This window comes from Triticum dicoccoides, chromosome 4A (genome assembly GCF_002162155.2).
Source record: "Triticum dicoccoides isolate Atlit2015 ecotype Zavitan chromosome 4A, WEW_v2.0, whole genome shotgun sequence".
Classification (NCBI taxonomy): domain Eukaryota; kingdom Viridiplantae; phylum Streptophyta; class Magnoliopsida; order Poales; family Poaceae; genus Triticum; species Triticum dicoccoides.
Genome location: NC_041386.1, coordinates 641,988,115 through 641,995,612, shown reverse-complemented (window position 1 = coordinate 641,995,612; position 7,498 = coordinate 641,988,115).

Below are 7,498 nucleotides of genomic sequence, written 5' to 3'. Positions count from 1 at the left end.
ATGAATGCATATAAAAATCCAAAAAAAACAAATTTGATTATATTTTCAAATAACAAATTTGATGATATTTTCAAATAACAAATTTGATGATATTTTTATATTCATAAATATTTTCAAATAATAAATTTGATGATGTTTAAAAAAATTATTATTGTTTTTATATAAATTTATTACTGTTTCATATTCATATTCATTTTCTAAACAATTATTAGATGCAACAAAAAATAATAATAATAAATACTTATGGCGCACCGCTGGCTGGTGCGCCATTGCTATCTAAAAAAAGATTACTTATGGCGCACCACTCGGGGGTGCGCCATTGCTATCAAAAAACATACTAATTGCGCACCGCTAGGGGGTGTGCCATTAGTAATCTTCCCCCCTAGCTAATTCGCCCGATCCCTTCGTCCCTCCCTCGCCAGATCCACTCCCCCCTTGCCACACCCTCACGCCCCCTCCTTCCGCCGCCCGGTCGTCGTCCCCCGACGCCATAGCCGCGCCACCGTGCTCCCCTCGCTCTGCCGCTGATCCCAGAAGCACCGCCGTGTCTCCCTCGTCCTCCCCGATGGCTCACGCGACCGGAAGATCCCCAAAGCGTCATCCCCGACCCGTTCTTCCTCTTTCGGCCACGGAGATCGCCGGCGACCCCACGCTGTTCCCAGCCCTCCCCAGTAAGCCCCCTGCCTCCCCTCCCTCGCCCCCTCACTTCTCCGTGGCTCGTGCCAGTCGCGCGCCCTTGGTCTGACTTCTTGGGCTTACCTCAAGCAGGGCCGCGCGCTAGGGTTCTAGCGTCGCCGCCGACCTCGCCGTCGCCGTCCCGGACCTCGCCGCCGCTATCCCTGTACTCGCCGCCGCTGGTACCCACTCCCGCTGCAGCCCAGCCGTCCTCCACGGCCCTCTGCACCGGCTACCCCTCTGCCCTCTGTCGCAGCGGGGACAACAGGAAGCCGCCGTCGCGCCCCTCTGCACCGGCTGCCCACGGTGAGCCATCGTTTCGCAGCTCATGTCTTCAAAGTCTAGAGAAAGCATGTATTTCAGAGAACAAATTTGTAGTTATACTAGGGCACACAGCATTTAGAGTACTCTAAAGTTCAGTTCTGAAAAATTTTGTTAGATAGTGGCTACACTAATCTAGAGTAGTATCCTAATCTGATGGAGTACTCAATTTAAAACTCCTGGAGCATCATGACAGAAAGATGCAGTATTGTTTACTGAAGCATCATGACAGAAAGATGCATTCAACACCTGGAAGAATAACACAAGCTGTAAATTAAATAACATGCTTTGCCAATTACTTACTGTAGATTCTTCAAAATTTTATATATGCCAATGTATCTACTGTTGTAGCTTGCTCAGAATAGAGGATGATCAGCGGTAGTTTGTGCAGTTGTGTTGTGTAGTATGACAAAACATGTAAATGTACATTACATTGTTGCTCAACGCCATTTATAACTCTGTCAAATTCAGACAGACCATAGAATGCAGTAACAAAAATTTAGATTGGTGTTGGAATGCAGTCAAAATTCAGACATGTAGCCTTGCAAGCAAAAGTATATTTGTGGTGCTATAACCTTTTACTCAAAGTGGGTGGATGGATCTACATCAGCCATTTCTACTGCTACTTCTGAGGAGAAGTAGTGATGCCGATTGACGCAACATATATGGAAGTTGACACAATCAGTCGGAGATGCATATAATTTGCTAGAGCATGCGAGAATAATATCTGAATCAAGAATATATAACTCTTCGAAGCAAAATAAATGGGAAAACAAAATTTTACAATCTTTTTTATGAAGATATGCCAAACTCCTCAACGGTTGGTTAGTCTCATTAGGGTAAAATAATAGGATGCTTTGTTAAATTAGAAGTCGTCAACATGCTGCTGATGAACTGTTGTTGTATCCTGTATGATGTATGCGATGCTGCTGGTGTATGGTTTTTTATCAAGAGGCCAAACATTCATATAGTTTTGCTATGAACTGCAGCTAATGTATGATGTAGTTGCTTCACCTGCTATCTTGCTTACGATTCTGCACTGTGCCGTTTAAGAGTTTTTAGATGAACGTCTATAGTGCTTTTTCTTCTCTGCTAACTCCGTTCTGGAGTTGTTATTGGCCGGTAACAGCATGTTTGAAGTACAATTGTTACCAATGTGGGCTTGTGGAATCCCATGACAAAAGTCTTGAGTTGGATTCAATCATAGGATTTTGTGCTATTTCACATTTCCACCGGTACTTGGTCATTGCTGGTAGTCTCATTATGATCTTCTGAAATGACCCATTGGCGACTTCATTACGCGGGGATAATGATTTTGCAGGTACGCCGAGAGGCCCTTGAGTTTGCCGGAATGTCGATTAACTTCTGTTCCGGCAAATTTGGGTACTCCATATGTCCTATTTTCAGCAAAGGTCATGCTGAAATTTTCCATGAATTTTAGCATGACTTTACTAAAAATAGGACATATGGGGTAGTTGCGACTAATGCATGGGCCGGGGTATCTTAGTACTTAATTAAGTAGGATCAACTGCCCCTTTATTCTTGCTGCATTAAACCATAGGTGGCAATAGAGCCAAGTGATTAGGCCCAACTTAGAATTCTCCTTCCCAGCTTAGCTTTTAGGATGCCTCGGTGTCGACAAACCATAAATTATAAAACCTTGGCTTTTAGGGTGCCTCGATGCCGATAAAAACCTAAATGATGAAAGCTTAGGCTTTTAGGGTGCCTCGGCGTCGACAAACCCTAAATGATAAAAGCTTAGCTTTTAGGATGCCTCGATGTCGACAAACCCTAAATGATGAGACCATGATCTTGTTCCTTGACAATAACCAACTTTCTGACCAAACTTTTTTCCTATTTAGAGCGAAACATGGCCCACAACGATGAGGCTGGCGGTTCGGGAAAGCAATTCTGGGAGCTTTCCCAGGAGATGGAGGAAGAACCTCACTGCTATGAGGACGCCGCGGAAGACACCGATCCTGACTACACAACCCCTAGTGGCGTCGGGGATGACACCACTGATGGTGCCGCCGAGGATGCCACCACTTATGATGGCAGTGCATGCACAGATGGCAGCCAACCGAAGAGGCAACGGAAGGACCGGCGCCCGAACGTGCTCGGCACCATCAAGGAGGAATTTACTGAAGTGAACTCCGATGGTAATCCAACGGCGCCCAAAGAATTAGTCAAGGGGTACTCGGTTCAGCTCGGGTGCATTCTCCGGAGCACCATCTCGATCAACACCGAGAACCTAAGGCATAAGGACCGAGGGAATTTGCGTAGCCTCCTCTTCACTAAGCTGCAGGAACGATACAAGTTCCCCGCTGACTTTGCAAACACATGCCTCTCAGGGAATAAAGTGAACAGTGCCGCCCTCACGAAGATGAGCACGGCCCTGTCTACTTGGAGAAGCGCGATGAAGAGAATGATTGACAAAGGTGATAGTTATGAGAAGATCAAGGCGAAAAATCCTTCGATTAGCGAAGATGACTACAAGGAGTTCAAGATCAAGTGCGAGAGCAGCGCAACCTCTGAATCAAGTCAGTGGGGGAAAGAAATGCGGGAGTTGAACTTAGGGGAACACAAACTCGGTCCCGGCGGTTATAGAGTAGTGAAGCCTATATGGGACAAGGAGGACGCGGAGCGTGCCAAGCAAGGCCTACCACCCCGCTTCGAGAAATACCGTGACAGGTAGACCAAGAACTATGTCAGGGCTCGATACAAGGAGGTGTTGGGGAACGTAGTAATTTCAAAAAATTTCCTACGCACACGCAAGATCATGGTGATGATATAGCAACGAGGGGAGAGTGTTGTCTACGTACCCTCGTAGACCGAAGCGGAAGCGTTGACGCAACATAGAGGAAGTAGTTGTGCGTCCTCCGGTTCAACCGATCCAAGTACCGTTACTCCGGCACCTCCGAGTTCTTGACACGCGTACAGCTCGATGACGCACCCTCGATCTCCGATCCAGCAGAGGCGCCGAGGGGGAGTTCCGTCAGCACGACGGTGTGGTGACGATCTTGATGTTCTCCTGTTGCAGGGCTTCGCCTAAGCACCGCTACAATATGACCGAGGTGTAATATCGTGGAGGGGGGGCACCGCACACGGCTAAGGAACGATCAATGATCAACTTGTGTGTCCTAGGGTGCCCCCCTACCCCCGTATATAAAGGAGGGAGGGAGGAGGTGGCCGGCCCTAAGGGGGGCGCGCCATGAGGAGGGGGAAAACTACTCCAAGTAGGTTTCCCTCTCTTTTCCTTATCTTATTTGGAGGGGGAAGGAAAGAGTACTAGTATTAGGAAGTAGTACTAGTAGTAGTAATAGGAAGAGGGGGAAGGAGAAAGGAAAGGGGGGCCGGCCCCCCTCCCCAATTCGGATTGGGCTTGGGGGGGCGCGCCCCCTTCCCTTGCTCTTTCTCTCTTCCTCCTACATGGGCCCAATAAGGCCCATATACCTCCTGGGGGGTTCCGGTAACCTCCCGGGGCTCCAAACTTCTCCGGAACCTTTCCGGTGTCCAAATATATCCGTCCAATATATCAATCTTTATGTCTCGACCATTTCGAGACTCCTCGTCATGTCCGTAATCATATCCGGGACTCCGAACAACCTTCGGTACATCAAAATACATAAACTCATAATATAACTGTCATCGAAACCTTAAGCGTGCGGACCCTACGGTTCGAGAACGATGTATACATGACTGAGACACATCTCTGGTCAATAACCAATAGCGGGACCTGGATGCCCATATTGGTTCCTACATATTCTACGAAGATCTTTATCGGTCAAACCGCATAACAACATACGTTGTTCCCTTTGTCATCGGTATGTTACTTGTCCGAGATTCGATCGTCGGTATCCAATACCTAGTTCAATCTCGTTATCGACAAGTCTCTTTACTCGTTCTGTAATACTTCATCTTATAACTAACTCATTAGTTACATGCTTGCAAGGCTTAGGTGATGAGCATTGCCGAGAGGGCCCAGAGATACCTCTCCGACAATCGGAGTGACAAAACCTAATCTCGAATTATGCTAACTCAACATGTACCTTCGGAGACACCTGTAGTACTCCTTTATAATCACCCAGTTACGTTGTGACGTTTGGTAGTACCCAAAGTGTTCCTCCGGTAAACGGGAGTTACACAATTCTCATAGTTACAGGAACATGTATAAGTCATGAAGGAAGCAATAGCAGAATACTAAACGATCGGGTGCTAAGCTAATGGAATGGGTCATGTCAATCAGATCATTCAACTAATGATGTGACCTCGTTAATCAAATAACAACTCATTGTTCATGGTCAGGAAACATAACCATCTTTGATTAACGAGCTAGTCAAGTAGAGGCATACTAGTGACACTTTGTTTGTCTATGTATTCACACATGTATTATGTTTCCGGTTAATACAATTCTAGCATGAATAATAAACATTTATCATGATTATAAGGAAATATATAATAACTTTATTATTGCCTCTAGGGCATATTTCCTTCAGTCTCCCACTTGCACTAGAGTCAATAATCTAGATCACCATGTGATTAACATCGATAGTTCACATCATCATGTGATTAACACCCATAGTTCACATCGCCATGTGACCAACACCCAAAGGGTTTACTAGATTCGGTAATCTAGTTCACATCGCTATGCGATTAATACCCAAAGAGTACTAAGGTGTGATCATGTTTTGCTTGTGAGAGAATCTTAGTCAACAGTCTTTCACATTCAGATCCGTTATGTATTTTGCAATTTTCTATGTCTACAATGCTCTGCATGGAGCTACTCTAGCTAATTGCTCCCACTTTCAATATGTATCTAGATCGAGACTTCGAGTCATCCAGATCAGTGTCAAAACTTGCATTGACGTAACCCTTTACGGCGAACCTTTTTTCACGTCCATAATCGAGAAACATATCCTTATTTCACTAAGGATAATTCTGACCGCTGTCCAGTGATCTACTCCTAGATCAGTATTGTACTCCCTTGCCAAATCAGTGGTAGGGCATACAATAGATCTGGTATACAGCATGGCATACTTTATAGAACCTATGACTGAGGCATAGGGAATGACTTTCATTCTCTTTCTATCTTCTGCCGTGGTCGGGCTTTGAGTCTTACTCAACTTCACACCTTTTAATACAGGCAAGAACTCTTTCTTTGACTGCTCCATTTTGAACTACTTCAAAATCTTGTCAAGGTATGTACTCATTGAAAAAACTTATCAAGCGTCTTGATCTATCTCTATAGATCTTGAAGCTCAATATGTAAGTAGCTTCACCAAAGTCTTTCTTTGAAAAACTCCTTTCAAACACTCATTTATGCTTTGCAGAATAATTCTACATTATTTCCGATCAACAATATGTCATTCACATATACTTATCAGAAATGATGTAGTGCTCCCACTCACTTTCTTGTAAATACAGGCTTCACTGCAAGTCTGTATAAAACTATATGCTTTGATCAACTTATCAAAGCATATATTCCAACTCTGAGATGCTTACACCAGTCCATAGATGGATCGCTGGAGTTTGCATATTTTGTTAACACCTTTAGGATTGACAAAAACTTCTGGTTGCATCATATACAACTCTTCTTTAATAAATCTATTAAGGAATGCAGTTTTGTTTATCCATTTGCCAGATTTCATAAAATGCAGCAATTGCTAACATGATTCGGACAGTCTTAAGCATAGATACGAGTGAGAAACTCTCATCGTAGTCAACACCTTGAACTTGTCGAAAACCTTTTGCGACAATTCTAGCTTTGTAGATAGTAACACTACTATCAGCGTCCGTCTTCCTCTTGAAGATCCATTTATTCTCAATTGCTTGCCGATCATCGGGCAAGTCAACCAAAGTCCATACTTTGTTCTCATACATGGATCCCATCTCAGATTTCATGGCCTCAAGCCATTTTGCGGAATCTGGGCTTACCATCGCTTCTTCATAGTTCGTAGGTTCATCATGATCTAGTAGCATGACTTCCAGGACAGGAATACCGTACCACTCTGGCGCGGATCTTACTCTGGTTGATTTACGAGGTTCAGTAGTATCTTGTTCTGAAGTTTCATGATCATCATCATTAGCTTCCTCACTAACTGGTGTAGGTGTCACAGAAACAGTTTTCTGTGATGTACTACTTTCCAATAAGGGAGCAGGTACAGCTACCTCGTCAAGTTCTACTTTCCTCCCACTCACTTCTTTCGAGAGAAACTCCTTCTCCAGAAAGTTTCCGAATTTAGCAATAAAAGTCTTGCCTTCGGATCTGTGATAGAAGGTGTATCCAATAGTTTCTTTTGGATATCCTATGAAGACGCACTTCTCCGATTTGAGTTTGAGCTTATCAGGATAAAAAAAATTCATATAAGCATCGCAACCCCAAACTTTAAGAAACGACAGTTTAGGTTTCTTGCCAAACCATAGTTCACATGGTGTCGTCTCAACGGATTTAGATGGTGCCCTATTTAACGTGAATGCAGCTGTCTCTAATGCATAATCCCAA